The 22662-nt window shown below is 37.6% G+C and overlaps 1 long non-coding RNA gene across 1 annotated transcript in view; it reads left to right on the forward strand.

Annotated features, from left to right (window-relative positions):
• LOC137764711 (uncharacterized) overlaps positions 1-22662 on the forward strand; it is a 102376-nt gene that overhangs the window by 30603 nt on the left and 49111 nt on the right. The window contains exon 2 of the long non-coding RNA XR_011074046.1: positions 2504-2635. This is a non-coding gene — a long non-coding RNA (uncharacterized lncRNA). The remainder of the gene's footprint in view (positions 1-2503; positions 2636-22662) is intronic.

Below are 22662 nucleotides of genomic sequence, written 5' to 3' on the forward strand. Positions count from 1 at the left end.
AAACAAGGATTTGATTGGAAGCAGACATAAATGCTAGTTTTCATTAAAACCCTTGGTTAACAGGAATAAAGCAACTCTGATCGCTCTAAGCAAAACAATAAGGCAATTATAAATTCTGGAACTATCAAAGGAACTTGAAACTGCTAGAAAATTGCCAAGCATCTGTAAGCCTCTAAAGGTTTGCATCATCAAAGAAAATACACTTTAATTTTAAAACAGACTTTGCAATTTACTAATAGTACTAAATACAGTGTTTCTAGATGCAGAACATATTGCTTTTAACTTCTGTAAGGCTCACAGAAATCTCAACAAAGAGGGAAACTGGCTAATAGTCAACATGGAGAATAAAAGAAGAAGAAGTCTCAGGAGCTGAGAGGCAGGTGGCCCATGGTGTGGAGCCTACCTGAGCCAGAATCCTGGCCCTGCCATCATGGCCTCTGAGCTGTAGAGTGCAGATTTCTCCTGTCTGAGAGAGATGACTCTGACTATAATAACAGAAATGAACTCATAGGGTTCTGGTGAGGACCACATAGAAAGTACTTAGAATAGTGCCTAAGAGATAGTAAACATTCAGTAAATGTTATTATTAACAATTATGATTATGGCTGGTATGGTCACAGGGCACAGGCAGCCTGGACACTAGTGAGTAATTTATCTCTGATCAGTACACTCACCTCAAACCTCTTCCTTCCTTCCTTGTTTCTTTCCTCCCTCCCTCCATCCCTCCCCCCATTTCCTTCCTCCCTCCCTTCCATCCTTCTACCTTTCTCCCATCCTTCTCTCCCACTCTCTCTCTTCCTCCTTCTCTGAGTGTGATTCTGTCTTTTTCTGTTTCCTTTTACCTCTCTCTCTCTCTATTATTCTGCCTTCTCCATTTAGTTCAATCTTCCCACCCCGATTTTTCCCCACCACCTTCTTCCCATTCCCATCAACCTCATTAGTGTCCTTTCTCCACTAGCTATGTTCTGTTTAAAATGCATTTTTAATTACTTACTCTTTTCAAATAATCTAACATTTTCATATTTCTACTTAAAAAATTAGCAAGGGAAGTGTTTTACACCTTGAAAAATAAAGTCCTTAAAACTATTTTAAATTATTTTATACATGTCATTGCCTTGGTTGGATATTGTTATTTGTGGAGCAACAACAAACAAAGCTGTCTTCTATTCCACCATGGTAAGACATCAGTGGATTCCTAGCTTTGAAACTGTAAAGAGAGAGAGAGAACAAGAGAAAGAATATGAGAGAGAGAGAGAGAAATAGAGAGAGAGAGAGATCTAAATTAGGGCTTGTCCAGGGTGTAATAGATTAGCACCTGCAGTTGAAACACACAATCAGGAAGCTGGGCTGTGCACAATAGTCTGGGGCCACATCCCCAAAGCAGCTCCAACCACTGAGCAAGGCTGACCAAGTCGAGGCTGGATGGCAACCATGGCCAGGCACGTGGCAGAAACAATTCTTGTCCTAGGAAGAGGAGAACAAGAGAACCTCCCATGGCTTTTCTTCTGGAATATTATGATGGTGGTATTCTTGTATCTTTTAGGTTGACATATTTGGACACTTTTCTCTCTTCTTGCTTGTATCTCAGAGCAACTAAGTAGACCTTAAAAATGATTCAGGAGAAAGTTCAAGTCCATTCTAGGTGCTTGTACTGTCACTCGTGTTTGGTAAAGCATGTATCTGTATTTGTTTACTTATTTAGTGGATGTCCGGTGTACCATGGGGAAAAAGATGCAATTGGTAGACAGGAAACTTTTTATTAAAAAATACTTATGATGAAGCTACTTAAGGAAAGTACAAATTATTATTTTCTATAAAATATTTTATTTTATCAATATAGCTTTTAATAACACCCAATCCACCCTATTACAGTATAAAGAGAAGTGAAATGGAAACAAAATTCCCTTTTCCTTTTCCACTGAAAAGCCTTCTACTTGGTACCTACTTCATTTAGGGATGCCACAAAATGATGCATGGTCTCTCAGTGTCCCATTGTACACTGAACAGAATTAAGATGGAAACCTAAACAAGTATCAGAGCTAAATTCACTAGCAGGATAACTTTACATTATAACTCCATTTCTTAATACGTTATGTTTTCATCAGAATTCTTAATAGAAATAAAGATTAAAGGAGATGACTGCCAAGCTGCTGTTTTCAAGAACACCTGGTCTTGGATTCCGTCATGGATCTGACATTTATAACATTGCTCACTGCACACTTCCATCCATTCTACAAACTTGCATTTATAGAGCATATTTAACATCATACAGATCTTTTACATGCATCATGGTATTTTACATTTGTGGAGTACTTTACCATTTATGAAGAACATTCACCTTCATGGTGGCATTTGAGTTTTACAGAAATCTTGTTGTATTAAAGAGGGGGCCCACAGAAGACCAGAGGTTATAAATCATCCCCAGGTCACACAGGTAAGAGATAACTCAATCTTCTAATGAGACTTCATTTGAATCCAGGGCTTCTGATTTCTTTTCTCACAGGAAAACACCAACCAACACACACAAAAAAATTTGCAGATTTGTGCAAAGTGGCGACAGTGAAGAGAATCTGAAGAGAACAGAAGTCATGACATAAAATTCCTGTGTGCTCGGTGCAGCCCTTACTAAGTCAAGGTAGGTGTGTTGCCCTTTTCCATATTAAGTTATTTCAGCTATATGAAGTGCACCAAGATGACACCAGCAGGGCACTGACTTGATTTAGAACTGAGCCACACACCTGTTCTTCTAAATATAAACAAATTTGCAACCTGAGCTACTGGCAATCACTGGAGGGTAAGCAAGTGAAAGCTGGGGCTGGCGCCTGCCTGCAGCCTGACCCTGGGCTTACAAAAGCACAAGGACGAAGAAAGCGTCATGCCAGGCAGGATATTTGGCATTGCAATCTGGTGGTCACAGTGACCTTTTATCTCACCAGAGAGATTGTAATTATTAGCTTTATTATCCTTATTGTTATTTTATAATGTGCTTAGTTTGCTCTTGTGGTTCAGCTTGTACCCAGCTTGTTGAACTTTCCAGGTCCATTTGGTTTGTATATATGAAAGTTGCCTCAGTTGCTGTGTTTGGAGAGAGCTTATCTGAAGGGAAATTGTTTGCTGCACTCCAGAACACTAAATTAAATCTATAATATATTTTCAGTGTCCATGTGAAGGCAATATTGTTCCAGAGTCTAGAGTTCCTGGCTATTCAAAGTATGTGACTCTTCCTTGATACTATGATGCCTCTTTCCATTCTTGCCCAGAGGGAAAGAAATCATACTGGGGTCCTTGGAAATGTTCCACATTATCCTTAACTGATGGGATACTACAGAGGTGATGCAAATGTAAGTAGCCCAGTGGCAGGTGTGTTATGGTGCACATGATGGAATTGTACAGAACTGGGGGACTTGATTGATCTGATTGGCCAAAACTCTTAAGATAGTCCAGATTAGTAGGTTCTGAAAGCATTATTTCTAGATGCTGAGCATCAGCAGAGAAGTCTCTTAATTCTCTTTCAAAATGACTGCTATGCAGTTGCAGAAGATTTGCTTGTTGAAATTTTTGAATAGACAGAAAAGCACCAAAGAATAGTGAAACTATTGCCATCTTTTGATTTGCTTATATGTTCCTCCATCTTCAACCTGGTAGTCTGATGAATTCTACTAAAATGTCTTCTAGTGTAAATAAATATATTGAATTCTTGGGGTAAACCCTACTTGTGTATGGTGAAATGTTACATATTTAGATAGAGATAGAGATAGAGAGATTGATGTATACATGTAGATTGATCTAGCTGAGATGGTGATAGAGCTGTAGTTCAATTCTCCCTTTGAGAGAACCTGCTGCAAAGAGTCACTGGCAGACAGACTCAGCTGCCGTCACTGGGGAACTACCTTACCATTCACACGTGGCCGTGCTCTCCCTGGTCTGTTCTCAGCCAATGACTGAGCACAGGAGGAAGATTAGAGCTGGACATTCCTGCTCTTTCCCACCCTCCACCAAGAGGATAAGTCAAAACAATATTACAGCCCAGGGGAATGGTGGAGATTAATGTCACCATTAAAGACCTGAAATGTGGTGTTCTTCATCATATCTTCATGTAATTCATTAGTCCCTGCAGAAACTGGATGAATCCTGAAGAATGACTATAGACTACCGCAAACAATCAAGTAGCTCTGATCACAGCTGCTATACAGGATATGGTATGATTGTCAGAGTTAATTTATAAGGTCTCAGGTACATTGCAAGTGGCCATGGATTTGGTGAGTGCATTCTTTTCTATTCCAACCAGAAGAGAAGGACAGAAAGCGTGCACGTTCATGAGGACTACACAACAATAATTATAGGTTTCCCTGATGGCTACGTTAACTCTCTTCCTCTTTCAGGATACAATCCAAAGATGCAAATCCATCTGCATATCCTAAAGAACATCACATTGCTACCATATATCAATGGTGCCATGTTGATGTGGCAGGCTGGGCAAGAGGTGCTTAATATGCTGGAGACCTTGGTGAAATACACGCACTCTAGAGGATGAGAAGTAAATTCAGTGATGAATCAGGGACCCATCTCTGTGGTAAACATTTAGGAATCCAGTTGTCAGGAGATTTCCAGTACGTAACCTCCAAAGTATAAGTCAGTTGGCTAGAGCTTGTGCTCCCTACTACTAGGAAGGCAAGGGGCACAGCTCCTTGTAAACTGCTTCAGGTTCTGGAGGCATCGCATTCTACACCCAGGTCCCAGGAATACAGCTCTGTTTCATGTGCTGGGTGACATGGAAGGCTGCTAACTTTGAATGGAGCTTAGAATAGGAAAGGACTCTGTTTAGTACATCAGGCTGTGGTGTGAGCAGTTCTGCTATTTGGGACATAGAGTCCAGCCACCTCTATGTTCAAAATGTCAGTGATAGAAAAAGATAAAGCATGGAAAAAATGGCAAGCCTAAAAACTGGGAGGATTACAGTGAAAGCTCCTGATGTTCTATAACAAGGTCATGCCATTTGAGTGAGAATTATATGGCTTTTGAAAAAACAGCCCGACATTTTATTGGGCTCTGGTAGAGGCAGAACATTTCACTATGGTGCGCCTAGCAATCATGCATCTAGAACTACCCATTATAAGCTAGGTCCTCTTGGACCACCAAGACATACAATCAGGTGGCCACAGCAGCAATCCATTGTAAGATGGAGATCATACATCAAGAATGGAAGTGTAGACGGACCAAATAGTAAGCAGCATGAGCAGATAGCTCAGATCCCCATATCTCCCACCAAAATTGCACCAGCACCTCTTCTCAAGCTTGTCCCTATGACTATACTATAGGGGGAAGTTCCTATATGGCCGAAGGAGGAGAAAAGCCCAAATTGGATTTACAGATGGGTGAGCTTGGTGGGTTGGTGTGAGCTAAAAATAAAAAGAAGCTGTATTATGGCTACAATCCAGGGTAACCTGGAGAGTCAGTAAAGAATAATTTTTTCCAAAGATAGAGCGGTGGGCAGTGCTTACGTGTTGAAGAAAAAGTAACTAAAGAGGAGGAGTAGCTAAAGTTGGTCAGAGTCTGTAAGGAAAAGGATTGGGAAGTTGGAGACAAGGAAGTGGATGGACATTTGGTGGGGGGCATGGTGTGTGAAGACTTTGTATGCCCACTGCAAAGCACTTACCTCTGAAAAGGCACTGGAAAACTGAGGAGACAGATGATTTAGCCAGTTTGTGTTAGCTGACCTCCATCATTGGCGAAGCCCAGAACTGGCAATGAGGGTGTATGAACTGAGTGGCTGAGACGAAGGCTACACGTGGACTCCTCCTTCCCATAGTTGATCTAGCTACAGCTGCCTCTGTATGTTGAATGTTCACCCTATTAGCAATAAGAGCTAATGTTGATACCCAATATGACACTTTGCTCCAAAAATCTAATTAGCAACTTGGTGGCAAATTGACTATATTCAGTGTCTTCCATTCTGAAGAACCAGTGGTTAATCCTTCCAGGGACAGAGACCTATTCTGGTATGGGTTTGCCTTTCTCACCCACAGACTCAGCCAGAACCACTTGTGAAGGCTTATGAATACCTAGTCCACAGACATGGGATACCACATAGCACAGAATCCAACCAAGGCACCCACATTTCAGCCAAGAGGGTGTAGGAGTGGGCCTGTGACCATGAATCCATTGGTTAAATCGCATACCATTCTGAAAGAGGCAGTCTGATAGCACATTAGAACAACCTACTTCCTGAAGGCAGAGCTGAAATGCTAGTCTGATAGTAGTCCTTTGCAAAATGAGGTGCTATCTTTCAGGACACAGTATATGCACTAGATAAGAGACTTCTCTATAATGCTGTGTCCTTATCAAGAAGAATACATGATATATATACACTAATATGTATAAAATGGATAACTAATAAGAACCTGCTGTATAAAAAAATAAATAAAATAAAATTCAAAAAAAAGAAAGAAGAATACATGAGTCCAAAAACCAAAGGATCTTGTTTGCCATTGTTCCCAATGACCCAACTACAGAATCGTTTATATAGCAAATAATTGAGAACAAGAGAAATGTCAAATTATGTTATATAACATGACAGAATGATAATTAATAGCTATAATTATTGAAATTAAGAATATTTATTATGTATTGACATTATATGGGATAATTTTTAACTCTCATCCCCACAACACTGGGTTCTTCAGGCTTAGATGTTCTGATCTCCAAAGGGCATTCACTTTTGCTAGGAGACACAACTAAGTTTCCATTTAAATATAAGCTATGCCTGCCTCCAGGGCACCTTGGACTCTGTGTGCCCAGGTACCAGCAGGTAAGGAGGTGCCTTCATTCCAGGGGTAACTGACCCTGGGCAGAATGAGGAGGTAAGACTGCTTTTACACAATAGAGACAAAGAAATGGAACCCAGGTCCCCAAGGCTTTGTATTTGTGTTTTATTTTCTTTTTCAAGGTTATTAGACTCATTTTTTTTCAGAAAATATATTTGGTTGAAATACCTTCTGAGACTTCTCATGTTTGATATCTTTCTGTTTCTCTTCTCTCACCTCACTATAACTTTCTTGTTTCACAGTATTCTTCATCAAAACTCTGTGGACATTGCTTCGTTGCCTTCTGTCATTTTATGTTATGAAAAGAATTTTAATATACAACTACTATATAATTTTTTTGTAGGCAACCTCTTTATTATTCTGCCACTGTTCATGCAGAATTTTGTTTCCTTTATTTTTGAAATAAAAACATGTCATAAAATACATGGCTTTTTTTCACTTGTTTTATCTGGCAATCAAGGGCCCCTTTGACCCAAAACCTCAAACCTGTTCAAGAAAAGTTTTTTTTTTTTTTAAATGTTATTTTGAGTATTGCCTCTCATCCTTCTCTTCTGTTTTCTCCTGAAACTGTTGTTACACGTGTGTCATTGTTCTTTGGTACCTTTTCCATGTCTCTTATCTTTTCTCTCATCATTTTCATATCTTTATTCTTAACTCTCAGTTATTGAATAATCTGTGAAGCACATCTTCTGCTGTAATAGACTAAGGTTTCAGGTGATTCTAATGAAGGTTTTACTGCCAGCATTGCAACTTTAAATTTGCAAATAGGCATTTCTTCCAGATCTCAGATGGCTTGACTTAGTGCTTGACTAGTACAGATACAAAAATATAATATTCTCTTTAACTTTTCACCAAGTCTTTCCCCTTTTATTGCACTGAATCTGCTGAAGTTGAGGAATATTTGGTTGATTTCTTCGATTGGCTCATTTCTTTTGAATTAGTGTCTCTTTTTATGTGTTTGCTTATTTTTCTCTGTTCATCCTTTCAGGTCCAAGGTTGTCTAATACCAAAAGATTCTGGTAAATTCCAGTGGATATCGTGTGGTCCCTTCTTAGATTTTTCAGGCTCAGAGGAGAGGAAAGGAACACTTTTATATTTATATAATAATTGTATTCACCAGGTAGTGATATGTATTATGAGGGATTGAGAGGTAGGGAGAGCTGAAGGTGGGATAGTTTGCACTCTGCCAAGGAGTTTTTGTTTAGTTTTTTTTTAGCTTTATTAAAGTATAATTGACAAATAACATTGTAAGATATTTAAAATGTACAGTACAATGACTTGATATACATGATATACGTATTCATTGTGAAAGAATTCCCCCCATCAAGTTAATTAACACATACATCATCTCACGTATTTCCTTTTTGTGTGTGTGAGAGAACATTTAAGTTCTACTGTCTTAGCAAATTTCAGTTATACAATAATACTGCTATCACCATGCTGTGCAGTAAATCCTCAGACCTTATTCATCTTAAAGCTGAAAGTTTGTACCCTTTTATCAACCTCTCCCTGTTTCCCTCACATTTCAGCCCCTGGCAATTAATTTTCTACTCTCTGTTTCTATCAGTTTGAATTTTTTGGTTAAGATTCCACACATAAGTGAAGTATTTGTCACCTTGTATATTGTGGATATTAACCACTTATTGGATATGTGGTTGGCAAGTATTTTCTCCTGTTCCATAGGTTGTCTTTTCATTTTGTTCATAGTTTCCTTTGATGTGCAGAAGATTTTGTTTGATGTAGTCCCACTTGTTTATTTCTTGCTTTTCATTGCCTTTGATTTTAGTGTCAAATCCAAAAAATCATTGCCAAGACCAGCTTTAATGAATTTGTTTATTAGTTCTAACAGGTTTTGTGTGGAGTCTTTAGGGTTTTCTATGTATAGTATCATGTTATCTGCAAATAAAGAAAATTTTCTTTCTTTACAATTTGTACGCCTTTTTTATTGCCTAATTGCTTTGTCTAGGACTTCCAGTACTATGCTGAATAAAAGTGGTGAGAGTGGGCGTCCTCATCTTGTTCTTGATCTTAGAGGAAAAGCTTTCATCTTTTCACTGTTGAATATGATGTTAGCATATCTGTCTCCTGATAGCCAGTGTACTGATGAGCCCAAGAAAGCATTTCCCTTTGATTTTTTTGTTTTCATTTCTCTGTTTACAATACTCATCTGTTCTTGAATCTTTTCTACTTTTTCCAATGAGCCCTTGGCATATTAATCATAATTATTTTAAAGATCTATCTGATAATTGCAGCATCTGTGTAATATCTGAGTCTGTTTCTGACGCTTGCTATGTCTCTTTAGACTGTTATTTCCTCCATCTCTCCTTTCCTCCCTTCCTCCCTCCCTTCCTTCCTTCCTTCCTTCTTTCTTTCCTTTTTGTTTGGAATGCTTTATACTTTTTTGTTGAGAGCTGGATATGTTGCTTTGGGTATTAGAACCTGAGGTAAATAGGCCTTCATTGTGAGGACTTATGTTGATATGGTTAAGAATTGGGCTGTGTTTTTTGTTTGTTGTAGCTTTGGTGCCAGATGTTTTAATTCTCTCTACATTACTTGCTTTGGTTTTTGTATTTTGAGCTTCCCTCTGCATTATTCCTCAGAGAGAGTATGCACCTTGCACTGTTATTATCCTAGAGCCCCATTATAATTTGGTGGTTAGTGTGAGGGTGGGTTTAACTTTCTCTAATCTATGATAAATCTCAGTCTTTTAGTGGACTTGTTTCTCTGGGCTGTGACCTTCCCAATTGTTGTTCCAGTGGTTGCCCCCTGTTAAGTGAGACAGGAAAGCTATAGAGGATTAGAGTGAGAGGAATGCCAGCTGGGATAAGGTTCTGGTAATTGTTTTCCTCTGAGGAGTAGGTCGTTTTTGTGGAGTACGCTCTGGGTGAATTTCACAATGATTACTCTTTCCCTTCCCTTGCCAAGGTCAGGAGGCACTCTTTCTGGGATCTTCACAGTGAGTACCTCGTATGGTTCCTGGAAGTACAACTCACCAAAGTGTGGGGATCCCCTTAAGTCTGCATCCCCCAGGAGTTTCTCATTCTCATTCTAGTTCACATTCAGCCTCCAGCAACTTATCAAAACTATCCTCTAATTTTCTTCCTAGTTTATGGCTCCAGTGGTCATATCTATCTGCTCTAGGGAAGCAACTCTGACTCTAAATTCACCTTTCTCTCCAGATTTTTGGAGTGATGATTTGTTATGTAACTTCAGTTTTCTGATGGGTCTGAAAAAAGTGTCACTTTTAACTTGTTCATTCTTTTATTCTAAGGATGGTAGTGACAACTTCCAAGGTCTTTATTATGCTGGGGCTGAATATGGAAGTCCATGTGCTTTTTTTTTTTTTTGCTGCATTCATCTTACTTCCATATTTTAATTATCCATAGGGATACTCAATACTCCCATAGGAGGCAAGTTGTTTTAAATATGGGAGATACAACACAAGGAAGAATTCAGCTTTAGTATACCAAAGATACAGATGCTTTCCTATTATTTACTAACTATGAGGAACTATGCTCAATACTTCCCTTTTATCCATTTAATCTTCATAAAAACCTTACGAAGTAGTTACTACTTTGATTCTCATTTTACAGATGAGGAAACTGAGGCACAGAGAGATTAAGCCACTTGCTTCTGGTCTCACAGCTATTAAAAGGCAGAGCTGGAAGTTAATCCCAGTAGACTGCCTCCAGAATCTGCTTGTTTAAATGTTGCTTTGTGAAGTCTCTCCTCTGTTAGCAAAACACTTCCAAATGTGCACAAATCTGCAAACATTGTAAAAATACCAGTGTCAGACCTATGACCTCTCTGAAATTCCTGATAGTATAGCAGATAAATTTTATTGGGCAATTTTGATTAGCACTAGGTTTTCTATAGCTTTAGACTATTTATCTACTTATACTCTTTAGGTTAAAGATAGATACATTAAAACTCATACTAGATAAAAATACATGTAAGTGAAGAAATTATGAACTAAGAAAAAATAAGGTAAACTAAGGGTTGACCTTATTATAACCTTATAACCATGCTGCTTGCTGCAAGACTTTAAGGCCGGGGCTAGTGTGAGGCATCCTGAGTGGCTCCTTGCTTCTTGTGCTCTAGGCCTCTTACTGGCCTCACCATAGCTCTGATCCTGAGGTTGTTCCTAGAAGATATGGTCATGAACTTGTCTAGACTGGGTTTTATAGCAATAAATACAAAAATGGAAACATGATTAATGCCACAAAGCTAATAACTTATGAAAAACACAATTATTGTTGGAACTTGGAATGAGAAAAAAATTGCCAGTGGTTCCTCAGAGCAATATCTTGATGTAATATTATGAAAAATATTCTCAAAACATCAGAGTGGTAAAAACAAGGAGTGTCATCAGAAGAGGCCCAGGGCATGATATCTAAATGTAATTCAGTGAAAGTGGTGAGCTCATATGAGGTCTCAAGGGAGGATACTCCCATGGTCCAAGCTTATCCTTTATTATATTATTTACTCCTAAGTCCCATTCAGAGGAATAAGGGACTTAAATTTTATTGACCTAATTTGTTTATTTTATTTAATGTAGTGAATAATTATAGTGTGTGTGTGTGTGTGTTTGTGTGTGTGTGTGTGTGTGTGTGTTTGGTGAGGGGGCAGCCTCAATTATCAGTTCAAATTTATCTACAGTTCATACAATGTGAGGCACGTCTGAATGACCTTAAGTGTCTTTAATTGTAGTTCAGGATGCATGACTGATGAGCACAAAATTAGATCTAACAAAATAAGGAAATATGTAATTATCAGGAATGCAGTGGTAATGAGAACAACAGAAAGTTAGAGATAGTAGCAAACTAACATTGGCTTGGCTTGACTCTTGCCATGTGGGAAGCCCAGAAGGAATTAACCTGATGAATTCTTCAATCATTTCTTTATCTAATGATCAGTCCTATTTGGTACCAAGACAGATGGTAGCGTTCTGCTGATGTTGACACAGCTTTGAATAAGAAAACGTGTGAAAACTCAATAGCTCCTCCTACAAGAACTTCATTAATATTCAGTTATTAGATTTAACTTGTAGTTGGATCTGTTGGTGGATGGTGCTCAGGGCTTGTTAGAGATGGGAATACTTCCATAAAGCAGCACCAGATTAAGCAACAATAAAGAAATCTAAGTGTTCTCACTATTGGATATGGGACTGGTGTAATAGTCTTGTTAAAAATCTGCTTTCCCCTCATTACAGTTATATTTTCTGTTGGAGTTTGTGGCTTCCTGTGGAATATAATTCTTTCTTTTGTTTCATAATTCAGTTGATAGAGTAAAACATGTTTTTAAAATTTCTTGGGAGAATTATCAGCCTTTATATCTTTGGGGCCAAGTTATTGACCTTCAACTTCTATGAGTCCTCATTGCCCATTTTGACCCCTACTCTTGAAGAGCAAGTCATGGTTTTGGAAGGAAGAGACACCATATTTCAGATGACCTTATAGAGAATATCTTTAATGAGAATGAGTTAACTGGGTCACAGGGACTCTGGCTTTATAAGGTATAGCATGGATGATCTAACATGCAGTGTTTCTCTTTCTAAAGGTAGTGATTAAAACTAATGAATGGTTCAGCAACAATTTGGTTATCCGTCTGTTCCTTAGGAAAGACAAATTGTCAAATAATTCTGGACTATGTATTACAATTAACATCTCACAAGTACATGGGTTTTCTTCTTGTTATTCTTCATGTCACATTTGGTTCCTATAGGAGGGAGTGTGGATTGCATAATGGATCTGTTACATCACCCAAATCTTATTCTTTGTACTGTGAACCTCACAAAGAGGTGAAATCCTTTACCATGGTAACTATCAGCACAACAAAATTCTGAATTGTGGATCACATTTTGTTTTTTTGGAAACATCTGAGTAATCTATTTTGGTTAATTTTAAATTTCTTCTCAGATTCAATTGAAGTGGTAACCCCTCTACATATTCTTTCTTAATTCCTTTCCCTTGGAGCAAATCTTTTAATCTTACATTTTTGTAGGGTTTCTTGCTTTCTACCCTGAATTATGGCTAACAGTGCCCAGGTCTTATTGTCCTTATTGAACTGAGTTCCTTTTAAAGGCAAGGAGAACATCTGATTCAACACTAAATCTTTCAAAGATCTGGCTAAGTGTTTCTTAAAGAGTTGGTGTCCAATGTATATTTGTTGAATGAATATGTAAGGGATGCTTGTTGGCCAATGCAAAGACAATGGGTAAGAAAAAAGTATCCATCAATTAATGGGTTTTGAGTATTTTTTTTTTTTGAAAATAGGCTTAATACCATACATGGGATGTGGCTGAAACTACTGAAATACATCATAGGTGACCCAGATGTCAGTTGTCCCTTCATTGTCCTCCTGAAACTATCTGTCCATGTCATCCCCCATCCTAATAAGAGAAAATCAAACATTCATCAGTGTAGAATCTACTAAGATGTGCCAGAAAAAGAGGAGTGGGTTATAGAATAAACCATTTAGAACTTAGAAAAGTTCATGGATTGGCCTTTACTTGTATTCTTCTCCCAAGTTCCTCTAGTCCTTTTTCATCTTTCCTTCCATAAAGTACCCACCTTCCCCTAAATACAATCTCCTCCTCTCAAATGCTTCTCCAGGTCTCCAAGTCTCTCACCCCTCTATTATATGTAGAATTCGCCTCTCCTGAATTATTACAGTGCTCAGCAAAATGCCCTCTGGTTAACGTCATCCAGCATCCTTAAAAGGTATTGGGGGATGATATGTATTCAATAATTCAAAAGGACCTTTATTAAAATGATTGAATGTTGTTAATAATTAATGCATTAACAAAAATTAACATTATCTGATAATATGCCTGTCCTAGATGTGACAGATGGAAAAGTTCTGTAATATACACAGAATTGTAGCCATTTATTTGTTTGGAGAAGGTTACAATAAATGAGCCCCATAATGCAAGCTATGACCAATCTCAGGAATCTTTCAGTTTTGTGGGTCTGACTGGAAATGACCAAGGAGCTCCTGATTCTGTGTGAAAACCATTTTAGGTTATTCCAATACACCTTCACATGCTTGCTCATGGTCAATGGGAATAAATTTCTTGGACATTGCTTAAAGAGAATAAAGAATATCGTGAACTCCATGAAGCTAAGGTTGCATGGAGCAAAATTTGGAAGGAGGTTTCATTGTTGATTTCAGTATCCCCCCAAGCTCTCCTTCTTTTCACAGTTTCATCATAATATTCCTCTACCCCTATTCTCTTTTTGCTGAAATGTATTTGATGACTGTGAAAGACAATTGACTTAGTATTAATCTGTATAATTTAGCCTTGTGATTTTATTTATTTATTTATTTGGCTGCACCATGCAGCATGCATGATCTTATTTCCCCAACCAGACATCGAACCTGTGCCAACTGCAGTGGAAGCATGGAGTCTTAACCACTGGACTTCCAGGGAAGTCCCTATAGTGCCTTGTTATTTTGATTATCATTCAGAACTAATGATTTGACCATTATTCAGAATTAACGATTAAATTGATACTATTACCATTATCTTCATTATTATTTTTAATGAGCAGAGCTAATTTCACCATTTCTCAGATGTTTCGTCTTGCTGTGGATGTTCTACTCTGGTTTCCAACAGACTATTCATCTTCTTATAAGAATCCATAGCTGGCCATAATCTTATGGCCAATCATGCCTTTCCCTTCAACTCTGCCTGCCTTAATTCTACACCTCTCCCTAGATCAATTGAAACCATCGAGGTCTGAGTTTACTTACCATTAATCTGGAGAAACGAAAAACAGCTCAGTCATTTTTGGTAAGGAAACTGACAGTGTGGGTATAATAGAGGTTGGTCCATGAGGTCACATGTACTTTATCAGAATGAGAAGGGATCAAGGGGATGAAGCAAGAGTAGCCACTGTTGTGTAAGTATTTCTACCGGTCTGGTTAACACGGGGATCTCCTTGGTCTCATTTTAGGAAATAGTCCAATAAGTTAGTAGTCATAGAGTGATTACAAGAGAGAAGGCTAGATAAGAGTCAATGACTGGAGAGTAGGCAGGCTTTTAGAAGCCTAGCTATGAAGAGGTGACTTTGCATAAGACCACATTGTATTGAACAATTACATCTTGAGTGACTCACCTAATGCATGAAGTAACTCAGGGAGTCACCAAAAACAAAACAAAACCAAGCAAACACACACACACACACACACACACACACAAGCTACAGACCAGTGGTTACTTTTCTGAATTCCCTTTCCTTTCTATGGAGATTTGCCCCAATGAGTGCTTTCAGTCAGCACTATTACTGTTCCACTTTACAAATTTGGTTTGGAGGCAAACAAATTTCCATTAAAGGGCCTTTATTTCGTACAAGAACATAACTGTTAAAGACATATTTAAACAAAACTATAACAAGTGTTATAAAGTCATTTCACCACACAGCCTTGAGGGTAACCATAATTAATGTCATTTTCAAATATGAAGGACAGACCCTTCTCTATTTTAAGAAAGAAGTATTTGAAAATAATTTACATTCCAATTATCTCAACATGATTGTCAGCTGCATTTAGTCTGCATCACTGAGCTGAAAAGGTGAATAAAGCCAGCTGCTGACCACTGTGGTCATTTTTAGAAGAGCTGTATCTTTTATTAGGTCAATTGAAGCAAATTGAAGCATCTTTGCTTTCTCACATGCATTCATTCATTTTTTTTTAGGAGAAAGAGGGGTGGACATTACAGAGGACAGGATGGTGTGATGGATTAGTAGGAAGTGCCTAGGTCTAGTGTAATAGGCATTGAGATGTCCTCAGTGTTAATAGGTTAGGTAGTAGATCGTTTTGATGTGTTTGCAGTACCCAGCTCTCCTGGAAACTGGAATCTTCGCTGGCATTGTCTACAGAGAGGCCAAAGCTTGAACAGTGTTTAAAGTCTAAGCCACCGGCATCCTTTTCGGAGGTCAGACTGCAGGAGGCACAGGAGGGAAGTGGTTGGAATGACCTAGACAGAGCTTGAGTTTCTTGTACTGCTTTTGTCCTTAAAGCCGTACTCTTCACAAGACATTCATTAACTTTTTGTGACCATGCTAGACTTCAGGTGCAGAGTTGAATTGGCTCAATCAATTATATCCCCTGTTATTAGCACAATATTACTACTGTTCAAATCATAACTCCATGACTAATTTGTCCCCTTTTGGCCCTTTTCCCAGTTCTATCCCTTTCCCCTGCATTGTCCTTTCCATCCATCTTCAACCAGGGACGTAAAATATGTAAATGTCCATCAACATATAAATATTGCTCAATATATAATTTTAAAATTGACACAAATAGATTATTTGGTGTGAATTATACACACAGAAACTTGATTTTTTCCCATTCAGTATTATGTTTTTGGCAGCTGTTTATGTTGATCAATGTAACTTGATTCTTTTAACTGCAGTGTAGTAATCCATGGTATAATTATACCACATTTTTTCTACCTATTCCTCTACTGACAAGCATTAAGAGTGTTTCCAAATCTCTGTTACTATCAGGTTTACAGCACAAATAATTTTCTTTGGGGTTAATCGCAAGATTTGGAATTTCTAAGGTTTGAAGCATACACATTTTCAAATTTGTTTTTCAAAATGGCTATATGAACTTTTTCTCCCATCTGAAACACAGGACAGTTTCCAAATAAATTTATATGCAAACAATAGTCATTTAAAAGAAAACAGAATCTCCCTGGGACGAGGTTATGATATTATCCAAGGCTAGGTGAGTTGAAGTTCTTGACAAGGACTTCCTGTGGGACTAATCTGTGGTCACTGGCAAAGCATTTCTAGGTGACCATGTCTGAGGCTGGACAGAAATGACCATAGAATCAGCCACCAGTAGTGCTCTATTTGTCAGTTGATTGGTGTTTTTTAGGAAGCTGATGAAATTTGACCAATCACATTGCTCACTGACTTTACATCAACATTCAGGTGACCCAACTCATGGCCCAGACACTCCTTTCAACCTGCTGGAGGCCCAGCATGATACACTGGGGTCAGCAACTTACTGAAGCATCAGACCACCTCTGCCAGAAGGCTTGAATTAAGCAGCTACAGAGAAAACAGTTGTGAAAGATTCATCAGTCACAAGATGTCTATTATTGGAATTAAAACACTTTCTAACTGTGGCATAGATTTGCATTGATTGCTGTAGGCTGTGAGTAACATGCTGCCTTTCCTGCTTGCACTGCACTCACTGTCTTTGGACTGGAAGCTGGGATATGTGGGCTGACTTCCTTTCTTTCTTGGAGTCTACTTCTGCATTGCAGGGGCCATGGGGTGTTAAATGAAATACATTTATGTTAGGTGATTTGACTTGGTGTGTAATCATCAAACTTAATATTATGGGGAACAATTATTTGACAACTAGAAATTGGAGCATATGATCTGTCAAAGATGTTTTATGTGAATTTTGCGTCAGAGGCAAGCTGGGAGATGCTGACACTAAGATATTGTATATGGAAACAAGCAAAGAGAATGCCTGGAATTAGGATTTTCAATGGCCATGTTTACAATGCCTTAACAATTTTGTCTCTCATATTACTGTTCCTGTGATGTCCTTGCAAAGCTGAATAAGGAGGTGTAGTTTATATTAAAGATAGTGTTTTAATTAGCAGAGGTGTGTTCTTATCTATACAGTATGTTTTGAAAGTCTTTCTTGGGCTTCCCAAGGAGCTCTAAATTTCACAAACAATAACTATTAGTGATAAAAGTCACCATCTGTTGAATGTGTAGCAGACATAGTGTTAAATGCTTGAAGTCATTTGATCCTTACAACAATTTTAAAACTAGGTATCATTTCCTGTATTTCCAAAGTATGGAAGCTATATTTAGGCTGAAAACTTAAATAACTTTCTCTATGTTAAGGTGATCAGTATTAAAGTACTCGTAGGAAGTGTGAATTTGTTACTCATTGTTTGTCAGGCACCCCCAAGGGGAAGCAAATACGCCAGAGCAAAGAGCCAAGATTCACCTGACATTATCAAAGATAAACTTCTCTATAGCATTTACACAGGCGATCCTCAACTTCTATACACCTTCCTTTTGTGCAATCCCTACTTTTTACATCTTACACTGATGCCTCTGATCACTTTTCACTTGTTGAATTAAGACTTTCGTTTCTCAGTGGTCAATGAACGTTTTGAACTATAATATGGTGGTACCAAGTATATGTCTATGGTTCAATTTCCGGAACATTTTCATTTTCGTGTATATAGCAGTGCTTATTTGTGTAATTCTAAATGTCTTTTTACTTTTAATTTAGCTTATAAAAATAGTAATTGGAAAAAACAAAAGTTCCATTACTTACAATAATAATAAGGGAAAATTTACTATAATGGTAATGGAGATGAGGATGGATGTCATTAATCTCAATTGGGTGCTTGATGGACAAATATAGTTATTGGAATTATACATCCATAAGTTTCTGCACTTTAAAATATAACATCTAACTTATTGTTTTATTTGGAGACACTTTGCAGAAAACATGTTTTTTGCATCATGGTGATTTCCCTTCCTCGGAACTGAACAGTTTCCTGCTAGTAAGATCTCCTTGCACCCCAAAGCTTTGCCCTTTGTGGGAAAGTTGCTTTCTGCCCACTCGTGGCAGTGATGGAGGGGTGAGCTGGAATGAAGTCTCAAGGTAAAAGGTTGGACAGAAGGACCATCCAGGAGAAAGCTCTAAGACCAAATGCAGGCCATCTTGAAACTCGAGGTGGAATAGTGGTGGGAATGCACCTGCCGGCTGGTTATTAATGGGCTTCAACAATACAGAATCATGAAGTGAGGCAAATCCTCAAAGTTTCTTTGATATAAGTGAAGGTATAAATACATAACACAAAGCATAACAGTTTCTTGAATTATTCTTGATTTCTCTCTTCCTGTTACCCCACATCTAATCTGATAGAAAACTAGGTTGACTCTGTTTTCAAACTCTTCTCAGAATACAACTGCTTATTATCACCTCCACTGTTCAACCTGCTAAAGCCACCATCACCTCTGACCTGAATTTCTGAAACAGCCTGTTATTTCATACTTGCCCCCATGGTCACATCAGACAGTGAGTCTTTCAAAAGGATTAGGTTCCTTTGCTCAAAACCTTCCAATGGCTGCTCATCTTAGAGTGAAGGTCAAAGACTTTGAAATGACCTACAGTCCCATGTATCTTACAGGTTGTATATTTATGCTGTGCCCCACCTCCACCCTAGGTCTTCTCTGACTTCTCTCATTACCTTCTCCTGCTTCTCTCACCTCCGACCACTACAGGTTCACTGGTCTCTTTGCTCTTCCTTGAACTTGCCAAGCATGCTCCCTTTATGCAGCCTATTCCCTAGATGCCCACATGACTGGCGCTCTCATGGTTTTTCAGTCTTTGCTCAATATGATTGCCTAAATGAGGTCTACCCTGACCACCCTTTTTAACCAAAACAACCATTTTATTTTAGTACAGTTTTCAGATTTACAGAAAAGTTGCAGAGATAGTACAGAGTTCCCACCTACCTCATTCCCAATTTCCTCTGTTGTTAACCTATATTAGTACGGTAGTTTGTCACAAGGAACAAACCAATTATTCACTGTAGTCCATACTTTATTCAGATTTCTTAATTTTTACCTAAGGCTCTTTTTCTGTTCTAGAATCTCCTCCAGGACACCACATTACATTTAGCCCGCATGTCTCCTGATTCTCCTCTTGACTGTGGGAGTTGCTCAGACTTTCCTTGTTTTTGAAGACATTAACAGTTTTGAGGCATCCTGGTCAGGTACTCTGTAGAATGTCTCTCAGTTGAGATTTTTATGCTGTTTTTCTCATGACTAGGCTGGAGTAATTTTTTGGGGGGTTGAAAACCACAGAGGTAAAGTTCCATTTTCATCACATCATACCACAGATACATACTACCAACATGACTTACCACTTCTCATGTTGACTCCATCACCTGGTGAAGGTCTTGTTTGTCAGGTTTCTCCAGTGTAGAATTATTCTTTTGTTCCTGCCTTCCAAACAGTATTCTCCAAAGGAAGTCACTAGACTCAGCTCACACTGAAGAAGTGAAGAGTTATGCTCTATCCTCTTAAGGACAGAGTATCTACATAAATTATCTGGAATTCTGTGTGGGAGATTATCTGTATATCTATCTATTTGATCATATATTTACATCTGAGTGAACTCATCTATATGTATTTTATACTATGGCTTATAATCTGATACTGTGTTACTTATTGGGCTCAAATTGTTCCAGCTTTGGCCATTGGGAGTTATTTCAGTTAGCTCCTGTGTCCCTTTGAGATAAGTCCATCATTGTGTGTGTGTGTGTATGTTGGAATGCTTAACACTTCCTTACTTTTTGGCACAATAATATGCTCCAGTCTTATCTCGTGTATTCTCTACCCCAGCCCTAGAGTTAGTTATTTCTCAAAGGAGTTTTGGTCCTTTTTATTGAAGACTGGGATAAGAAACCAAGATCTGGACTCTGGATATACTTGTTGCTCTGGGGGTATTTTTGCTTTAAGGCCTTCTCAGTTTCAAAGCAAGGGAATATATCAGCCAGTCTTTCGTAATATTGCCCATACACATCCCTGAGTCCCCACATCCTTCACTCACTTTTATTTCCCATAACATGAATCACCTAATTACATCCTATCTATTTATCTGCTTACTTATGCATGAATGCGTATATTTAAGAAACTGTGAGTGAATCAACATTAATCTGCAAGTAGAGATAGCATCCATGGTGATTTCCCTTTCCTAGGAGTAGAATTTGGTGGGGAAGTTCAGCCATATTACTCTCAAATAGAAAGCACAGCACTGTCATTAGTGGTCCTGAGAAATAAAAGCTAAATTTCACTATACATAAGCAATAAATAAAAACCACCTTTAAAAATCTGTCCTTAGCCCCAAAGATAAGTAAATATATTTAAAATAAGGTATTTAAGAAATGAACACAAATTGCATATGCAAATAACTATGCATATATATTCAAGGTTGGGCTATAAGAGAGACAAAAAAATCAGTTGCATCGTGACATTTTCTCTCAATGTTCTTTAAAGTTCTTGGATATTTTTAGTAAGTAGAAAGCAAAACTAAAAGCAATACATGATTTTTCTTAATTGCATTTTTATGTCACAACCCTACAGAAATATCTGTTTCAATATCTATATATTCATGACATTTCAAATGGCTACCTATTATCCCCCTGTAGCATTATATAGCACCACAATTAATTAACTAAATCATTTTTAATGGATATTTGTATTATTTCTCATGATGTACTCAACAATACTTTACTGAACATCCTTGAATATTATTTGCCTAAATATTTATTTTAAGGATAGATTCCTACAAGTGAAATTTCTGTTTCAATGTGGATAGGTAAAATTTTATTTCATGTTTCTAAAGTGCTCTCCAGAAACGTAGCAAATTTATACTTGTATCAAGAATATGTGAAAATAACTGATTCCCCACATGTGCACTAATATTGTATAATATCATTCTTTTACATTTTTGCTAATCTGAACTCTAATTTGATTTTCTTCTTTATTATCAGTGAGTATAAACATCTTTTCAGGAATATAATGATGATTTGCCCTCCGTTGGTGAATTGCCTTTTCATCTTCCTGTGCTATTTTTATATTGTGAATTTTAGGTTGTTTTTCTTCTTGATATATAAAAATTAATTGTATATTAAGGATATTATCACTCTACCATAAATGGCCAATTCTTTTCTAGTGAGTCATTAGGTTTTTGACTTTCTTTCTGGTAATTTTTTTTTACTAGAAAACTTTTATTTTCGATGTAATCAGTCTTTTCCATTATGACTTCTGGTATTGGTGTCATGTTAAAAAAAATAAAAGAAAAATTCCATCTTAGTTCATACTTATATTGCATTAAGAACATATGCTTATGTTTTGGAGCGTATTAGTGGTACGAGGGCTAAATATATGAGCATTTGAGTTCAAATTGCCATCTTAGAACCAGGTATCTTTTTATTTGTAATCGAAATAAGATTTTAAAGCTTAAACAATTTGTAGGGAACCCTTGAAACTTTAAATTTATTGTTTAAAGAGGAGAAAAAAGTACTTTGAATTCTTTCATTTTCTATCAATGTCGATATTTGAAAACAATTACTCATCAGTCATATGAATATAAGTGTTTTGTTCTCAATATTATTTTCTGCCAGAAGAACTTGAATTCTATTATTTGTTTCCATTGTTAAAAAAATAAGCAGTTTTTAAAAGAAACAAAATAAATATTCTATTAAATAGGTAAATTTTTATATTCAGTTCACCTTGCTGAAATAAATAGAATTATACATTATTGCTGGCAACTGAAGGATTAGGATGTTATATAAATTCACATCCATGCTTACAGTTACAGTTGCTATAAAACCATGAATCAAACAGGCAAAATCAGTATTTATTAGTGATTTTACATGGGATTCTTCAGTCTCTATTGAAAGGCATAGTCCAAGAGTTGCAAATTAATGGATATGTTGCACCCAGAGTTCATGTTTCTTTTCCTTATATTCCATGGAGACTAGGAATCTCTAAGAATTGTCTGTTTTTTAATCCCTGCCCTCAAAGCATGCTTCCTAATAAGAGGATAAAAATGTACAGAACTCTTAGGGGAGTGGACTAAAGAAGTTTGAAAATTAGTGAGAAACCATGATGTGGGCTGAGCATTCCACCTCTGTAAGCAATCCCTTCTCCCCGAGCCCTTCTAGGTCTTTATGTCTGGGACTCTTTGATGGTGGCATTCCAGGCTGCCACCACTGGGCATGCCAGCAAACCACCAACGAGAGGCGACTGTGGATTTGGCTCCCGAGAACCTT

This window comes from Eschrichtius robustus, chromosome 5 (genome assembly GCF_028021215.1).
Source record: "Eschrichtius robustus isolate mEscRob2 chromosome 5, mEscRob2.pri, whole genome shotgun sequence".
Lineage (NCBI taxonomy): Eukaryota > Metazoa > Chordata > Mammalia > Artiodactyla > Eschrichtiidae > Eschrichtius > Eschrichtius robustus.